Below are 19,116 nucleotides of genomic sequence, written 5' to 3' on the forward strand. Positions count from 1 at the left end.
CCACAGTTGGCCACCCACGCCGAGTGGCATCACGGTCACGCACAGCCGGTAAGGGGGGGGGGCTGTTTGTGTGCGTGCGTGCGTGGAGGCGGGCAGTTGCTGCTGAGTGGTCCCGTGGTGGTGGTGGGGAAGAGGAGAGAGGGGAGGGAGAAGTCGGAGCGGGGGATTTCGTAACGCGACATTGGCCCTCGTGTGCTCTCCTCTACCCTTGCAGGAGCTGGGGGGGAAGGTTGGGACTCAGAGAGAGCTTTCCGTGAGACCCGACTTTCAGCAGGCGCAGAAGGCGGTACGCCGGCTGCTCCTTGTTGGGATCGATTCACCTGGACGCCTACACACCTTGTAGCCGCCTGTCCTACACACCTGCGCGCCTAGCTACCTGCTCGCCTATCCAACAGTCAAAATCTGCGCCTGCCCACCAACTTACCCGAGTGCCTGCCGACCTACTCACCTGAGCGCCTATCTGCGTGCTCACCTGTCTACGCACCTGCGTAACCTACCGAGCAGATTCGCCCGCTAACTCGCCTCGACAACCACTCGCCTGGATCGTCTGCCTGCCGCCACACCGGAGCGCCTACCTGTTTACATATCTGAGCATCCAACCACCTAAGAACCCTTACCTGCCCGCCCGCCCGCGTACTTGGGGATCCCACGTGAGCGTCCTTAAGCCACCTGGACTGCCGATCAGAAGAAGTCGAGAGAGAGAGGAAGAAGCACGTGCGGCAAACACCATGGCGACAGGTGAGCCCGATCGTGCAATTAACACTGAATGAATGAATGAGATCAAATAACGAATGAATGCCCAGCGCGCATTTATTACAGCTGTGACGCACGTTTGGCTGCCACCTAATACACACGCGAAGATGTAAGTTAAGAGATGGACGCTTGTAAGCAGGGATTCGTTTCAGTCGAGCCCGTAAGAGTTGTTCGCGACCCGGAAAAGATTACTGCGCACAACACCCAGTGAAGCTCTCGCCGTGGCTGCGACTCGCATGCCTCTACTACAGTCTACGTGCAACCTGGAAAGTAGTCGGTGATAAATGATGCCTTGCTCGTATCTATAACTGCCCTTTGTGTTGCTTGTATGTAGAATTAGATTCAAAATGGAATAAGGCTCTCGCTTTGGAACCATGTTACACATGATGACACTCAATTTGAAATGTGCAAGTTCAAATCCAGGTCGGGGTTGACTGAGCAAATCATCCATGATGGATACACACAGACCATCTTGCCCGAGTGTTTTGAAATTCTAATGATGTTCTGGAAGGGCTACAAAGCTGAAATTTGTTACAAAGGTGTTTATTCCAAGACAATGATCCAGAGGACAGAATGTTCAAATGTGGCCCCCCAAGAATGACAGCCTGGATGTTGGCTGGTCTCACTCAGCGGGGCTGGGTCACCCATTATGCTTAAATTGCATTCAGTCCATTGCTGGCATCATATATGCACAGCCCTTTTGTCAATCCACTGCTGAATGAGAGCTTCCCCACACCGTGCGCATAGTGAGAGTTATTTGACCATACTTCCCCACGCTGGTCAGTGTGGTTTGGCGAAGGCTTACACATCTATAAATATGCGTTCCCCTTCATCCGTGTGATCCAAGTAATTCTGCTCTCGTGGAGTGACACTGAAGGCGATGTAAAGCAGCAACATCCCCACTGCCTGTTCTTAGCAGTGTGTATGTTTGGAATGTTAAAAGTAATGTCAGGAGTCGGTCATGCTTAAAACAGAGGTGGATGTCTACATTGATTGAATGACACATGCCCCCTGCGTGCAGAGTGCATGTGTCATTTAATCCATTCCCCTTCATGCCGCGCTAATGGATAGTCTGATGTCACTTCAGTCAACGTTTTAGTTTTTAGTAGAACTAAGGTTTTGTTTAAATTCCCCATTGGCACACCTGTATTCTGTATTAAATTGAACATGTACTGTCACCAATCATCATGATTACAGATTGAGATGTAGAACTGTAGTTTATATTTAGAGTATTGTCAGAGGGCAGGGCAGATAAATACATATTTATTCTGTACTTATATGCTACCCCCCCCCCCCCGCCGTACTCCAACCTGCACTGATTGAGATGGGTAATTTATTATTTTAGAGTGATTTTGTACGTAATGTTATTTCCGTGTAACTCTATTACAATTCCTACAGCACACTTACAAAGCTTGTCTGCTTGTATAATTATTTAGTTTCATTTTGTACTGGTGACCTGTTCCATGACTTGTTTACAGCCACCAAGACACATTAGGGCCTGGCCATGACCCAGGACCCCCAATGCTGTTCCCAACACATTCTTCAACGAAACATCCTGTGCCAGCCGGATGCAGCGTTTCAGTAAACATCATCCCGGGCGTGCGGACGCCTCTTGCCAGTGCCCTCGGCTGCATCGTGCAGAGCAACCCCGCTCGCAGCGAAAAGTCGCGCACACGGAGACCTCGATTCCGTGTGCTCGTCGAAGCGTGTTCTCTCCTGCAAGCTTTTCGCCCACAATGTTGCGCGTCGCTGGGTGCAGCCGTTGTGGCGACACTGCGCCCTGCTCGAGAGGGAGGGCGAGGGGGGCGATGTGACCGTGATGCTAAAGAGCGATGGTCCGGACGTTCTGCCAAAAAGGGAAATGAAGGGGCCGTTTGTGCGCGGTGCGGATAATGCGCACTTTTGTTGCCCGACTCCCATGGCAGCGGCCAGCACTCCGGCAGGGCTTTATGTCACCCTCCAAAGCCCGAGAGTGTGTGTGTGTGTTTTGTGCAATGAGTCGCTCGGCCGATGTTTCACAGTGGAACTTTTTCAAGGGATGCTTGAATAAACACGACTCGAGACGCCCACGGAAAGTGCAGCCGTAATGGAAATGACGAAGTACGATGCTGTAGCCGGGGAGAAATCAGAGTGGAAGCGAAGGTTGGTGACTTATGGGACCGTTGGTTTGGATCGGTTCCAAAGGTTTAGGTTTTAATCGAAATGATGCTTGAAAATTCTGATGGCTTTTTTTTTTTGTTACATTTAAGTAATGCAGATGCAGTTGGGAATGCACTTTTGTGGTTGATGATTCATCTTTGAGAATGGATGGTAATGGAATCTGAATGTTAAAGAGTTTTCCATGCGTGGTGTGTCCAACCTTTATACCTAGACAAATACACCAGAGTAAGTTTATTTTACTCCTCATTGGAAATAAATAGGAACATTTATTTTATTTTATACCTACGTGACTTTACCGAAAGAACCAAGAGTATAGGAACATTTTCACAAGGGGTTATTTTGCTAGGTGTAAACTTTGGATGGAATTATTTAAAGTTTTTAGCAGGTAAAGCCATCTCCGCCTATATAGCTTTGCTAAAAGTGGTGTGAGCTTATACACCATTGGAACCTCATTTGCCAGTAAAAATATGATAATTGGTTTTTTACCCTTCTATCTGGCAACAAAACTGACACCTTTTTACAAGGAGTCATGTTTTCATAGACCACAATACCTGCAGTCATAATGCAAACAAAAAACATAACTCTGATAATGTGCACTGTCCTTGAAGTTGCTCTAAGGAAAGCTGTCTCGGGTATGGACCAATCAACTTCAAGGACAGTGCACATTATCAGAGTTATGTTTTTTGTTTGCATTATGACTGCAGGTATTGTGGTCTATGCAAACATGACTCCTTGTAAAAAGGTGTCAGTTTTGTTGCCAGATAGAAGGGTAAAAAACCAATTATCATGTTGTGAGCTTGGTTAAAATAGTGCTACTAAGCTACTTCACGGAAAGATATTACAACTGCGAACATTTATTTACTTTACAGTCGTACAGTGTGGCTTTTTTTAAAATGTAGCCACTCTCCAAGTCATCTTGAAACACATTTCGATTTTATATAATTTATAATAAGGTAAAATTGACGGTAAGAATAAAAAAGGAAATAAAACCGAGCCCTTTATAAACCGCCTGATGAAGAAGGCCTCCCCCATGGCCTGTGGGTCGTGGGGGGTTTGACCATACTTCACCACGCCGGTCAGCGTGGGTTGGCGAAGTGTCGGGGTGGGGGGGGACCACTTGTCACTTGGTGTTAGCCATGGCCAGGGATGAAACTTGGCTCGCCGAGTACACAGCGCAGCGGACCAACCACTGCCTCCGCCGATTGCAGTCGCCCAGCTTTTCCCACAGACCAAACCGGGGGGCTAGGGGGGCATAACATCGCAGCCAGCAACTCGGTCTCTTATCAACACTGTGCAATCCCCTGCAATAAAGTTCAACACAGCACTGGTACCGGATCAAATCAATTCCTGACACGCAAACACCGGTGCTAATTCCCAGACTGTCTGGGAACAGGTGGCCAATCATACCACCCCCCCCCTCCCCATGTATTGTTTATTGCATGCGACATGGACACGATGGGTGATTCAGCACAAGTGCTGACATTACGTCACAATGATGGCCTCGCCATGTGCCACCACGTGGACTTTCAACGCCCACGTGACGACGCTTGGGCTCGTCCTATGATGACGAGGCCCAAGACTGGCGCATCGGTTTTTTCCATGACTGGACGTCTGTGAAAAAGAGCTTCATAGCTTATCGGATTCCCCACAATATAAAACAAAAACATTCTGATACTCTGATCATTAATAGAGTTATAAACCGAGACCTATAAGCAGAACCCTCCCCCCACACACTCTATTCCGCCAGGGTCTCTGCAAGGACACCGTCGTGGTGGTGGTGGTGTGGCACCGTGCGGTGTGAGCCGCGAGGTGGCGGTGTTGCCGGATGCGCTGTGGGGAGACTTGCTGTCATTCTGTGGCTCGGCCAGGGCTCGGAGGGTCAGAACGAAGCTGCCCAGACAAAACAACAACGACGGCTAAATGCCAAGCAGAATGAATAATAATAATACTTGATGCTGTTTTTAAAACCGATGTTTGTCGTAACGCACTATGAAGGAATTTATTTCATACAGAGCTTGGATGAGTGCTTGGGTGGGTTGATCTCACAGCATGTGACAGGCGTTTTCGGCTGCTGCAGGCTCTCATTTTGCGTGCAGCAGAGGGCAGTGCAGCAGAACGTATTGTTGTACTGTACTGTGTTCCCATATCTATGCTGACGTGGGATGCAAACAATTAAAAGTACGGTATAATATACCAACACCATCGTAAAACCACAACGGGGGTTAAGAATAACTGTAAATACTCTATGTAGACTTATTCTTTGTAGATATCGTCATAGGTGGTGGGTAATGAGGGCTAACAGGGCTTAGCCCTCCTACAGACATACTGACCAGCTGTAGCATTCAAACGGAGCCTACGTATCCAGTTGAAACCTCTCTCTCGATCACCACCACTGCTGACGCTGCACGTGTCAGATTGACGTGATCGGTGATTCCGTCAACACAACGAGAGGAGCGGTGAGGTATTTCTCATGTTGACATTATTGAGCCCTGCCAACAAACTCCTTTCTGTTTAATTTGAACGATATTTTTTTTAAACAATCTTTTTTTCGCTTGAAAGAAGAAAAACACCCCCAAGGTGACAAAAACAGATTAACACCCAGTAGTTGGAGGCTTTCGCCACCAATATTATCCGTAATGGAGGGGGTTGGGTTAGATGGCTTAAATATATAACTGTGTCGTTAAACCCGCCACCACCCGACACAGCCAATTAGTAAGGTTTGTCACGTAAACCGAACATGCAAATTCGTTGTGTGTTGGAGAGTAAACCCACAACATTTATTCGAGTGCCGTAAATGTTGTGGGTTTACCCAACACACCGGTGTGCTGTACTAGAAACGAATTAGCATGTTCTGTTTACGTGACAAACCTTACTAATTGGCTGTGTCGGGTGGTGGTGGGTTTAACGACACATTTATATTTACGCCATCGCAAAAAACTCATGGATGACAAAAACACTCCGGTAAAAAAAATCGAAACTCGGTGAAGAAAAATATTTGAATAATGGCCAGCGGATGGGTGATTTTTTTTAAAAGAATGTAGAATTTTTATTTTCTATCATCAGCCTTTTCATATCGAGCAGCTATGAGTACAGTGCAGACCTTGCTTGAGAATGCAGACCCTGGTGTTTGATCTCAGAGCCCACCGGCACATTCCCCCAATTCGTCTTTAAACCGCACGGGGGACTTTACGATGCCAATCAGGAGAAAGACTGATCGTTGTTGAATTAACGAGCAGCAGAGGCCCGTTTTACAAGTAGACATATCTCTCTACCTAATTCCCATTGCAGGTCTGTGGGCCATAACGTCAGCGTTGTTGAGCCTAGAATTAATTGCATTTGCTCCCGTGTATTTTGTCTTACAGCGTGCCTTCTCGAAGCGATTTATTTCTGAAACAAATAAATGTACATATCCACGCAACAAATCTGGCTTGAATATTATTGTAACCCAGTCTGCTAACCTCCGGTGAAGAGACCAATTGCCAGGCTTGTGTTAGATTTCACCGGAGCTTATGAGTCGTGAGGTTGCCATGACAGCCAGCTCATGTTGGGCCCTCTCAGACTCGGCGTCTCCCCAGGATATGGGGGAAGCGTGGTGGTGGGGGGGGGGGCGCGTTCTGGTGAGCTGACGTGCCCCCCTCTCTGTGTGTGTCTTCGTGCGTCTGTGTGTGTGTGTGCTGTGGTATTTACAGCCACGGTACGTGATGTAATCGCATCTCGCTTCAGGGCAGCCGTGGGTTGGCCGTGTCACATCGGATTGCGTGAGCTTGTCCTGTGACTTGTTAACATTTGGAAAGGAAAAAAAAACCTGGAATGATGACATTGCCGACGTTACAAACTACGGTGTTTTGGATCGTCCCCCTTTGTACGGTGGCTGCTGCTGCTACTGCTGCATTTTGACGACGCAAGGTAAATCAAGCGTTGGTGGCACAGGTGTTAGAGCTGCCTGGCAGCTGGTAAATGCCACTTGGGATGTAGAGGGTGTTAACAACCCACATGGTTCTGTATTATATAACCACCTATATATTCAGATGCCCATTAACTCGTGGTCATCGTCATCATCATCTACATCATCATTGTCATGAATCATTGGATAGCTGCTAATAGATTAACCCCCCCCCCCCCCATCGCAATGCCTTCACCTTTCCAACAGTCCTGCGATGTCACAATCCATCTCACTCCTGCACATTCACTGATTTCACCGCTCCGTCTCTGTTGTGGCCGTCCGCTGGGAAATGAGGGTGGGAGTCTCTTGGCTACCATTGCATCAATTTTGTCGTCCATCAGCCGTCATCCTTTCCTGCGACATTGTCCACTTACTCTTCTTCACGGAGTCCATATACCCTTCCCTTACTACAATGCAATTTGAATTTGCAGTGACACCATGTGACCGCATCTCGAGATGCTATACATGGAACAGTGGGGTCTTTCATGACGGAGAAACAGTCCAATTTAATGGCATCGTTAAAAGGAAGGTCATGAGCCTGGACTTGAATAGGGGGGCAGGAAGTTGATCGCACAGATGGATAGGGGAACGCGGCTCCAGCTAATAAGGGCTGCATAAGAAAATAGGCGTCCTCCCACTGAGCGAATGTTCACTGGCTGGTTTGATAATATGCAACATCCACTAATTACTGGACCAAATTATGCAATTGGATAGTACGTGGCTAATTCCTTAAGTCTTTAGCATCTGCAGTGTGCGACTGACTCCTGCCACTACCTCCACCACCACCACCACCACCTCGCAATCGGGTGTATTGGCTCCAGAAGCATCGATCTCCCTGTCGTGGCATCTGAGCCACGGTGGCCTCTCCAGGCCCTCTCTATTCGAGGTGCCGTTGGCCGGCACTGCGCCCGTTAAATATTCATACACTGTACACGTCGCACGCATCGTGTTGGTAACGCCGCTTTCTCTCCCTCTCTCTCTCGCCCGTGGTCCCTCGTCGCCGGGTGGGGAGCGTTAACATTCATCATCGATCCATCACGCCGGCCTAGCCTATTGGAGGCTCTCGTACCCGTTGCCCAGGTAACCGAGGATCCTCACGTATAATAAGTGCTGATGTCACACTTGCAGAGAGGTGGTGGGCGTTCTCTGCACGGCTGGGAGAGCTCCGTGCTCTCGTCGCCCGTGCCTCTTTCCAGCTCCTTCATCCTCGATTCTCTCCGGCTCTGAGAAGTGATGCTGTGTTTTCTCGTGCTTGCAGGTACGCGCACATGTGCTCCCCATGTGCATTGCCCTTGCTGTTTGTTGTCGCTGCCATTTGCACGTGAAACGTAATATTTTTTTTACCTCGTGTCAATGCACACCGTAAAAAACACATAATTCAGGTTGGGCGCCAAGGGTTGTGGCTTTACGCGTGAGGTGCGTCGCATACCAAGTGGGCTTCAGATTTACCACGGGTTCTCCGTGTGCCTGCACAAGGGACTGATTTCGCTGGGAATGAGCCTCGATTCTCTGTATGCCACTCGATCCTATCAGCAGCGAGGTCATTCCCGGTCTCCGAGCCATCGGCCGTCTCACCGGGGGATTGCGCAGTCGTTGCATCTTTTGCAGCCATGGAACGGGACGTGATTATCAATTGGCAATGGCGGAATGTCGCTTTCTGTGTGTGCGGCGTGCGGGGAGCAGGGCGCTGGCCACCGTGGATTAATGAATCCTGTCGCTCCTTGGTGCTCAATAATGCTAATGAGAAAGATGCATTTCACTTTTAATGAAAAAAATCCATTTCACTTATAGTCTTAACAAAATACTCATGATATATATGTATTGTGAGTAGTTTGATTTTAATTGTGGATGTCAAATGTTAAACGAAAAAACAGTTTCAAAAATGCCCCTTGCATGAAAATATAACAAGAGAAAATATCTGTGGTACTTACTCTAGAAATTGCCGTGCCACAATTTGTGCGATTTAGAAAACGTCGTTGGTCGCCTAAGGCAGAAAATAACGAGTTGGTAAAAAAATAAAATGTATTCCAGATGCGTTGTCTGGGGTGCATACACCTAGTGCTGGATTTGGGTTGTAAGGGTAGGGTTAGGGATAGGATTGGGGGGTAGAATTGGGCTCGGGTTAGAATAATGGTCGTGGTAAAGTTAGGTGTATATGTAGGGTTAGGAATAGGGATACGGTAAGGTTATAGTAGATTTTGGGTAGTGTGTTAGACTTCGTGGTTAGGGGTAGGGTTATATTGTGGGGTTAATAATAATAAAGTCGGGGGCTACTGGTAGGGTTCGGGTGGGCTAGAGTTTTAAGGTTAGGGTTACGTTTAGGGATAGAGTTATATTTAGGTTAATGAGTAGGTTAACCGTTAGTGGTAGAGTTCGGGAGAGAATTAGGGGTAGGGTAAGTTAATGGTTATGGTAGTGTTAAAGTGAGGCTTGGGAATTGGATTCGACTTCGAGGTAGGGTTACAATTAGGGCTCGGGCATGGTTTGGATGATGGGCATGGTTAAGGGTTAGGTGTAGGGTAGGTTACAGGTACGAGTAGGGCAAGGGGTTAAGGTAGGTTTAGGAGTAAGGTATGAATAAAGGTAAGGTAGGGTTAGGGGTGAAGGTAGTGTTAGGGGAAAGGGTATGGTTAGAGGTTTGATAGGGTTTAGGGATATGTTAGGGTTAGAGCTAGGGAAGGGTTAAGAGTAAGGTAGGGCTCAGGGTAAGGTTGGGTAAGAGGTAGGGTTAAGGGATTTTGAGGCCATTGGTATAATGTTTTCTCAGTGATGAGCATTCAAGTTGAAGCAGGAATCGCTCCCCTCCTTAGCGTCATGGGCTCAGGTGCTCCCTGATTGGCTTGGCGGCCCGTGACATCGCCATGTCATGTGATGTCGGCGGTGATTTGCCATGGCTATCCGAGGCAATTGCTATGGTAATGCAGTTACCACGGTAACACCAAAGTAATTGATTCATAGCATTTTGATTGGGTAAAAATGTAAGCGATTATCAAAACAAAAGCATTGACATTTCAACCCACATGTTATTCCTGTTTGAAACCAGGCCTTTTTGCGATAGTACAACCAGTGTGGAACGGGGCAATACATTACACGTGGGGGCTGTGCTGAGCCTGCGGTTTTCTCCGGCCACACAATGCTGATTTTGTCACCCGCTTCGCGCCCATCACAAACTAGTGTTTGTTTCCCCCTCCTCCTGTGCAGAATTGCTGATTTCAGTCGAGAGCGTGGCGTTTTAAACATCCATTTGAGGGTACACCACCTGACATTTACCTTTTTGTAAACGCGTGCGGCCGGTGGACATTCGTCACGATCCCCCGTATACGTTTTTTTTTTGCTTGGTGCAAAGCACCCCCTGACAGATATCCTACAAAGTGAGCTTAAATTCCCACAACCAGCTGCGGGCAATGATGCATCACTAAATAAATGCACCCATGTGTACACAGCTATATGCTGTTATCTAAATCAGCTGGAGCCTCCTGTAAATCACGTGACTTCCGCGTGGCGACGCCCACTCTGAATTCCTCTCCCCGCCCCCTGTGAAAACACACGCAGCAGCTGCTGCTGCTCTTTCGTGCAGCAGCGTCGAGGCCCTGATGCAGCCTCTTCCCCCCCCCCCCCCCCATCATCTTTCCTGAACCCTGTGGTTCCGTTTCTTCCGTCCCTTTTCTATCTTTCCATTCTTTCCTTCTTTATTTCCCATTCTTTCTCTTCTCTCCTCCCGTTTTATTTTCCCATTCATCACATCCATGACTCTCCTCCCATTCCCGTCGTGTGTCACGGGCAAGACAAAAAGTGCACAGTACGGTACATATACACAAGCCTATGACCAAATCACTCATCGTCATTGATGATATGGTATATATCTGAAGTAACAGAAAATGATTTTAAGAAAGCTGGCCATTTATTTTACAACGTCCGTGCCGGGAGATCGAACCGACAGCCTCTGGATTGCAAGTTCAAGACATGCTAACCATCGTAACCACGACGACGTCGGCAGCGGCAGCAGCGGCAGCAGCATCGCTACACTTTACACTACAAGACGCAGTTCCGTAATCTTCAATTCCCCTCCGTGTCTGTGTGAATATGTCACGGACGTGCCCGCGTGGCCCTGCCCGCCACGTGCATCTCGTACTCCATCACACGTGCAGCACGCTCCCCTGCGTCTCCCCCGCCGCCTCCCGATTGCACCCTCGTATCGGCGACGGAGAAGGCGTGCGGGGGGGTCTCTCACCCCACGTGGACGCACGCGGCTTGGATATTTATCAAAAAGCAATCTGCAGCCGCCCCTCTCTAACAATCCCTCGGGGAGCAGCCTCCCAGAGTCCCCCCTTGGGCGGGGTGGGTGGTGGCGGTGGCGATGTGGCCAGGGCTTGCGTGATTTCTCTGTCACACTGGCTGCTTGGCAATTTGCGAACCAACAAATGAATGGCATTAGAATAATTAGGATTTTCTTTCGTTGTTGATATTACCTATTGCTTTGTGTGATTTTCAGCGGCCGCGTTCAATCCCCGGTGCTGACGTTCAGCGCGCCGCACCGGGTGTACAGTTACATGTCTACTATTTTTAGGCCGAGTCAATCCGCCCGGACACCCAGGTCCGACTGCACGAACTATTGTCGCTGACGATACGCGTGGGTGGGAATCGAACCTGTTCGAACATCAATGGTAGCGCAGTCAGTGTGCGCCTCACAAAGCTTGACGCGTTTCACGTACATGTCGACATGTTTCATAACCCCCTTTTGTCAATTCAGTGCTGGATGAGGGCCCTCCCCACACCATTGCGGATTGTCAGGATTGCTTGACCGTTCTTTTCTACGCACTGGGTTGGTGGAGGAGGAGGCGGGGGCAGCTAGAACTGGCTCGGCTGTCACTCTCCACCGGTCGTATTCGGAGTAGGGAATCGAGCGCGCGTCGCCAGCTTCGTAGCAGAGTGCGCGAATCGCTGCGCCGCCGCTCCACGCCTTAGTTTGCATGCTGAATTTCTTTCGCGCCGTACGTTGCCAACCGTGTTAATCGGAGGTGCGGAGTTGATGTACGCGTGTGTGTCAACTACCAAGCCCTTTTCCTTGCCACACGTTCGGTGTGGCGCTCATGCTGCCCTACTTAAGCAAGCCCCTCCCTGCAATGCCTCTCCGTGCCAGACCCAGGCTGGCTCTTGGCACAGAACCGTTAGGAATTTCGAATGGGCACATTACGACCGCCGCATTCCATTCATCTGTAAACACCGCTCGCGTTCTCTCCCAATGCTGCCGTCTTTGACGTTGAACGATGTGAGGAAAAGTGTCCGCGTCAGCACGGTGACGCGGGATTGGTAGTTGTACTGACAGCAGGGGGTGCAGCCCCTGTGGGCGTGGAGGGTATCCAAACACCCACCACCCAACCAGCACGTTCAGATGTGGCTGAGATGCACCAATAACATATCTATAGGTGGCTATAAGAGACCCCGACAAAGTGTTGCGTCACTGGTCAACGCACACTCTCGATCAACACGCAGCACACAGTACAAGTGCATATCCGCACAGTTTCGATTCCTACTGCACAAATTCAGATACTTCGCAGCTGTGTGGCCCACGCACGTGACCCGGGCTGCTGCGCACTATTTCACAAGTAAAGGCACCCCCCCCCGCCCCGCAGTTTCCAAAGCGTGGCAGCACCATGGCTGCCAGGTTTTGTGTTTGTAGGAAGCGGATGGTGGGCAGGGACTTTGTGACCAAATTATTGGAGTGATTGTCTCAGTTGTATGACTCATGCTAGCATTGTTCTGATTTGTTGAAGCCCTTCCAGCTCCTTGTTAGAATGATTGCATTTCCAGTTATTGCTTCAACCTTCATCGGTGTGTCGTACACATTGGGAGGGATTATGATCTTTCACCATGTCAATTTAATTACGGGATAGATTGTCATCGTTATGAGTCTTGCAAACCGTAGTGCATTCACTTGTTAATTCTCGTGGCTTAAGGATGTCCTGGAAGGCATTTGAGATTTAACAAGAAAAATTCTTGACCTGGAGGTGGCCGGGTGGCTTGGAGATCAGAGCACTGAGCTGTCGCTGCAGAGGTTGTGGGTTCACATCTCTGGGTGTGGGCCACTCGTGGTTAATGGGTCTCAAGTGCAGTGAGGTACGTTGATGGTCTCGACCCAGTCACCGATGACTGTGCACAAACAAACATCGCGTTAAATTTGGTTGACTAAATTCCAGCTCTGAGAATAACAATTGGTTTGATCATGTGTAGTAAATATTACTGTGTAGTCCGATGCAGAGTGCGTGCGGGATTGTTGCTCTCTTTTACGTGGACCAGAGGTCACTGCAGAATCTTTATTTATTCCGCACAAATCCGATGAGCTCTGAAGCAGTTTTTCACAGATGTTCAGAAAGTAAAAAAAAAACACAAAAGGAGTACAAAGTATAGGAAAGATACGCAAATCACAAAAAAATGTTTTTGCCAGGTAAAGCCCACTAATAGCGTAACGAATTGGCTTATGTGCAAATTTACAGCAGCCAAATAATTAATCAAACACATGTTTAGGGATCTCACAGGTAGATCTGTGATATTTGCTTCTGCAGGTCATTCTCTAACATGGACGGTTACTCTGCGAGAGTTCCAAATGGATATTTAGTCATGTGACACGATACCAATGCCACAATCGGCATGAAGTTGGTGTAAAATGAAGACTTTATTTAGTTATTTTCTTTTGTCAAACTGCGCTACTGAAGGAAGCACGGCTATCTCATATACTATACTTGTTCGTCTCTGTTTTGGCTCAAGCACACGTGCGAGCGTTTACGTTTTTAACTCGAGCTCCGCAATATTTTACGGACACTTAGTTAATGGAGTTCGTAAATTATGCACAGGGTTACAATCCGTGGAGCCGCAGAGGGCTCAGGAATGCCGGAGCTGATGCCGTGGTGGGGGTCTGGGTCACAGGGGTCAGGAGAGAAACTCAAGGAGCAGCACTCGCTGATGGGGGTGCCACTCCCAGATGGAGGATCCACTTCTGCTTTCGTGCTCTCCATCACTTCTTTCCCCGCTTGCTCTTTTCTCCGCCCATGGCCTCTCTTCTCCATGAATGCGATGACGCAAGGGGAGGATCGGCTGTGAACTAATGCCCCCTTTGCAGTGCCGTTCCAGGAATGCTGCTGCTGCTGATGATGATTGCAAAGTTACCAAATGGATGGAGATCTTTCTTTTTTATTCGGTGCTCATGCCCAATTAGTGACTCGCTCACTAGTGGCATGCGGTGGTTTGTAATCTCCGAGTAAGCTCGCCTAATACATTTGAGACGTGGCGGGTGATACAATTACGCTGCCTGTTTGTTATGCGCCAAGAGATCAAGAGCTGCAGGCATATAGAGAGCGAGCGTGTTTGTGTGTACGCGTATGCGCGTGTTTCCACGCGCGCGCGTGTGTGTACGTGCGCGCGTGCATTCACAAGACATTCTAGATTTTAGGAAAAAAAATGTGCGGTGCGTGGGGAAGTGATTCGCCGCAAGGGGTTGTTATTTCCCGTTATGATCCAGTGACGTTATTCACAGCAAAAGCCCAAGGCAGCCAATGGGGATGTGGAGGGGGAGTGGAGGACGGAGGAGGGATGGAGCGAGCGTGCGAGCGAGCGAAGGGGGAGATGAGAGGTGGGGGTGGGAGGGCATTGCGTGGATGTGCGACTCGGCGTCAGGGGGGGGGGCAGGAGGGAGGAGTGGTGAGTGCTGCAGTGCAGTCGGCGGGGCTTGGCGCGTGCAACGCTCGTATCCTCCGCCGCCGCCGCCGCCGCGTTCTCTGGCCTAACGCACCGTGGCCACGCCAGGGATGTGAACGCATCGTCGCTCGCACGTTTACCGACGCCCGCGTCGCTGGCCAGCCCTTCTCCACCGCATGAGCAATGTGAGTAACCGCAATGTCGAACTCTTCACGACCGTCTCCTTTATTTGCGCGTGCGCGTGATGTGTGGTCGAGAGAAGAAGAAAAAATCATCGGGGCGGAGAAGCAATCGTTTTACACGGGGCCAGATGTAACGGCGCAGGATGACGGGGGGACGCGGTATAAAATATAAACGGGCGTTTTGTACATGTGTAGGCGTGTAACGGAGGGCATCCGAGTAAGAATAACAAAGGAAAACATGCACACTGGATCCGGGGTTTCGAGTTGTTCGCTGGAAGATGCCGGGACGGACGCCAGTACTGATAGTTGATACAGTGCGAGTGTGCGTGAGAGCGGGAGGTGCGACATCGAACGGTACAGATCGCCCGCCCTCACCAGAGCCGCTCCCCGACTCCTGCGCATGCGAATGCCGACTGCGTTTGCTCATTCGTTTGCTCATTCGTTATTGTGATGAGAAAAATTAAGTGCACAACCAAATTTTTAACGTGATCAAATTGTGTCCCAATCATTGTGGCGAGCGGGCTGAGACCATCAACTCCGCTATACCTGAGAACCCGGTTTAATCTCAGGTGACTTTCTGGGTTCAAACCCAGGATCCCAACGGTGTCAGCTCAGTCCCCTGACCTCTGAGCCACCCCACCCCGCCTCTGCTCATTCACGATTTTATAAATGTTCGTCAGAAATTTGAGCTTTAACACTGAAGCAATCGTTTTTGCCCATGCTCAATGAATGAATTATTGAATGAATGCAGGACGGTCACGTGATTGCGTGTGCTCCTGAGCGAGAGGGCAGGAGCTGAGGCTGCATCGCCAGAACCGTCCGTGCGGTAAGCGTGAAGCTGCCCGCCACACCCGGTGTGCCTAGGGTTGCCACCTGTCCTGATTTATCCAGGACTGCCCTCTTGTAAAGGTAGCCATCCGAGAAGATCTGTAAACCTTTCCCGAACCATTTAAGCCTCACGGTGTGTGTGTCCTTGGCGTAGGAATGCACAAGAACAGCCGAGTTCTCACCGCTTCTGGTTTTTGTGAGGATATTCTTCCTCCCGTCCAGATTAAAATTTGAAATATTGGACGAATGCTGGGCCAATCACATTGCCAACTTTGCATGTTTCCTGTGATGATCCATATCGGTTGTTTTCATCTTTTGGTGCCCCCGTGGCGACGTCACATGGCGCCAGGTGGCACTAGACGCTGGCGTCGCCTTCGTAGAAATAATGTAGCCGAGTCATCTGCGAAGGTAGACCGTCGGTGTAAAATCTGCCCTTCCGTCATCGTTATTACTCCGCTTGTTAACGCAGAAAAGCCTCACCGGGTCTCGGGACCCTTTATTCAGGAGGGTGTTGCCAAGTTTTCTCTGTAGACTATAAGAGATGGCGATGGCCTGAGAAGCCCCTCATCCAGCAGTAGATATATTATAGCTGATGATTATGCAACGATTCATGATGATGATGATATTGGTATTTTGAAGCTGAGTCGAGCCAACTATGCCATTTGGATCATCGTGTTAGTTTGTGCTTAGTCGAAGATCTTAGGGTGGAGCTCGGTCGGTGATAAGATGGCGGTCTTGACACATGCCACTCCTCGTGCAGAGCATCGCATCGTCGTCCTCATCCAGGTCTACGCTGCTCAGCGCTCCACACTCCACCCGGTCTCGGCGGCTCCCGGGTGTGGCCGCGGTCGTTAGCGTTACACGCTGCTGGGTAAAAGCCTCCATTTGAGGGTGCTACGACGCCCAAGGGGTCGCCCGCCACGGGGCGGGAGCGGTGAGATGACCGCGTGTGCAGGCGCGAGATGGATAATTATCGCACGGCGATAATGTGCGAGGTGGTAACTGCTCGGGGGAGGGCCTCGTCCCGCAATGGGTTGATGATCCTGGCCGATGATAATGCATCGACGCACGGAATAATATCGATTCCTCTAGCTCGCGATGCACGCATCAAATCTCCCGTGGAAAAATGTGGTTCCTGCCTCGTACGTGTTTGCACGTGACCCCCAAGGCAGGTCACTAAATTAATCGATTCTTGAATTAAATCGTGAGTCTGAATCACTTGGGTGCATTGATTCTCAAGGGGAAGTTAATCAAGACGGATCGAGACAGGGACGGTGATCCTGTGGGGAATCGTACATTCCCATGGTAGAAACGTATCTCAATATAAGATAACCACGCGCGATTTCCCATTTAATTTACCCTAGAGGTATGACGTACTGAGCAGACTCCCAAATGGCTGTCAAGCTCTGCAACCAGGAGATTAAATTTCTCACCGAATTCTAGATTTGAAGTTTTCGTGACTGCAAGGATCCATACTCTTTGGTTCTATCGGTAAAGTCACGTAGGTGAAAAAAAATAAAAAATTTTTTAAATAGAAATAACTAAATTAAATCACAACGTTTTGGAATACAACACAAGCTTCCGTCATCCGGTGGGACAACCACAGCAAAAAACAAAATTACTGTAGTGGGCAAAGAGAGCTGTTAGTGACAAGCGATTCTATAGTGGTGCAAGAGGGGAGGAGGAGCCAGGGAGGAGGGACTTTACCGAAAGAAGCAAAGAGTATGTTGCGGGTAACCAATAGACCGGAGTAGGTGACACATGAACAGTGACCGCAGAGAAGGGGGGGGGGGCGAACTCAATGTGCTGTGGCGGGTCCGGAATATTTCCACCCCCCCCCCCCGGTCACTGACCTGGGGAGACCGCAACTGAAATGAAGGCCCCGAGTGTGACCACAGTAGTAACCCACGCGTCACAATGGACGCCCGCCGCGTCACAGCGCATCTCCGCTCGTCGAGCGAAACTTGCGGCGCCTCATGAGGGAGGCGAACTGGGACGCCCGGCGGGTGAGGGTCGACATTTGCCTGCGACGCAACCCGCCACGTTTTTGTTGTTGCTGCTAATCCCTGAATATGCCTTTTTGTGGGATTGTAGCCTCCACCCCAACCCGGCCTCGCTGCTCATGGGGGGTGGGGCCCCCCCGGGTGGGGCCCCCCCGGGTGGGGCCCCCCCTTCTGTTTCCCAACTGGCGCACGCACCGCGGCATCACTCGGAGGACAATTTGAAATCCATAGAAGCGTGCGACTCCAATTTTTGTTAAAGTTTTCAACCGCGATTGTTAGCAGCAGCAGCAGCGCGCCAGAGCCTATACCTTGAACAAGAAAACATATTTTGGTCGTTTCGTTTCGTTTCGACAAACGCCAACGCAGCACGTGAGCAGTTAGCGCACACAGACGAGCGTTTCGAAGCGGCAAAAAAATTGTTTTTCCTCGTCAAGTGTTCTTCTCACGATTTGTTAAAAGATTGTAGAAATGCATCTTTTAATTTTACATTCGTGAAAAATCTCAGAAATGGTCCGTGACGTACAACGGTCGCCCTCGAAACATTTGTGTTGGGGGCAACGAACCCCTTTTGCTACCTGCGCGATGTTTTTTTAAAGTGACGATGATATGGGGGGAAGGGGGGGGAAGGGGTGGGGCGAAGTGCCGGGCAGTGGGGGGGTGCGGGGTGGGGGGAAGTGCCGGTCAGTGGGGGGGGGGGTTGGTGATCATCAGCAGCCCGTGAGGCGGCCGAGCCCCCCTTGTGCTCGTCGGGGCAGCTGGACGATGATGGGATTTGGCAGACATTCTGCTCGCGTTCGCCGCCGCTCTGTGTCACACCGGGGCGAGCGTGGGCGGTGTGCGTACGCCACGGACGTGTGGGGTGGGGTCGGGGCTGTTTGTGAGGGGGGGGGAGCGGGGGGGGCTCTTGGCTACTGCCCCCCCTCCCCTCCCCTCCACCGTTCCGTCCGTGCGCCGCGAAACGCTGGAGTCGTCCTGGCCATCGGAGCGTGACGCGCAAAACAAATCAACGATGCGGTTTTGCGACTAAAAATAGGAGCTGGCAGGGGTGGCGCATCGGGTTAATAGCCCATTCGGGGTATTTAACCTGCTGCGGTGTTGAGATACAGGGCTGGGGAAGCCAGGGTACAGATTAAGCCAGGTGCTCAAGGGTAGTGGTGAGTCGATGGTTTTTGCCCGATTGCTAGTGACGGTACATTTGTATTTATAATATAAATGTACGTTTCGTTGTCTTTCTTGAAACTTCCAATTTAGCAGATCGGCACGGGTATCCACTGTGCAGGTGTGGGGCACAATCTAGAGGTTGTTACAAGATGGATCTTTGAAAGGTTCTGGGCACAGATCCTAATGAAGCAATTTTCCAGGTGATTCCAAAACGTTACATTTGGCCCTTCGCCTAGAAGGTTGTGTATAAACAATTTGTAAAATACGAATAGGTGTCAGAATAACGAGAAATGCATCGCGCTTAATGGTATAAAATTTCAATATGTAAGTCCTGCAAATACGTTTGGTCCTGCAAGCTTGCTTGATTTGAATGAACATACAATTGAAATGGCAG

General features: G+C 49.8%; 1 protein-coding gene across 6 annotated transcripts in view; it reads left to right on the forward strand.

Moving 5' to 3' along the window:
• The first annotated feature begins 169 nt into the window (after positions 1-169).
• Positions 170-19,116, forward strand: part of TRIM2 (tripartite motif containing 2) — a 53,908-nt gene continuing 34,961 nt past the window's right edge. For 2 of the 6 annotated variants that reach the window (XM_078863309.1, XM_078863315.1), the window contains exon 1: positions 7,985-8,114. The gene's annotated coding sequence lies outside the window, so the exon portion shown is untranslated. Of the gene's footprint in view, positions 739-7,891; positions 7,937-7,984; positions 8,115-14,532; positions 14,734-15,533; positions 15,557-19,116 lie in introns of those variants that run through there. The other 4 variants (XM_078863311.1, XM_078863314.1, XM_078863312.1 and 1 more) reach the window with 4 other exon arrangements.

Source organism: Lampetra fluviatilis, chromosome 15, assembly GCF_964198595.1.
Source record: "Lampetra fluviatilis chromosome 15, kcLamFluv1.1, whole genome shotgun sequence".
Lineage (NCBI taxonomy): Eukaryota > Metazoa > Chordata > Hyperoartia > Petromyzontiformes > Petromyzontidae > Lampetra > Lampetra fluviatilis.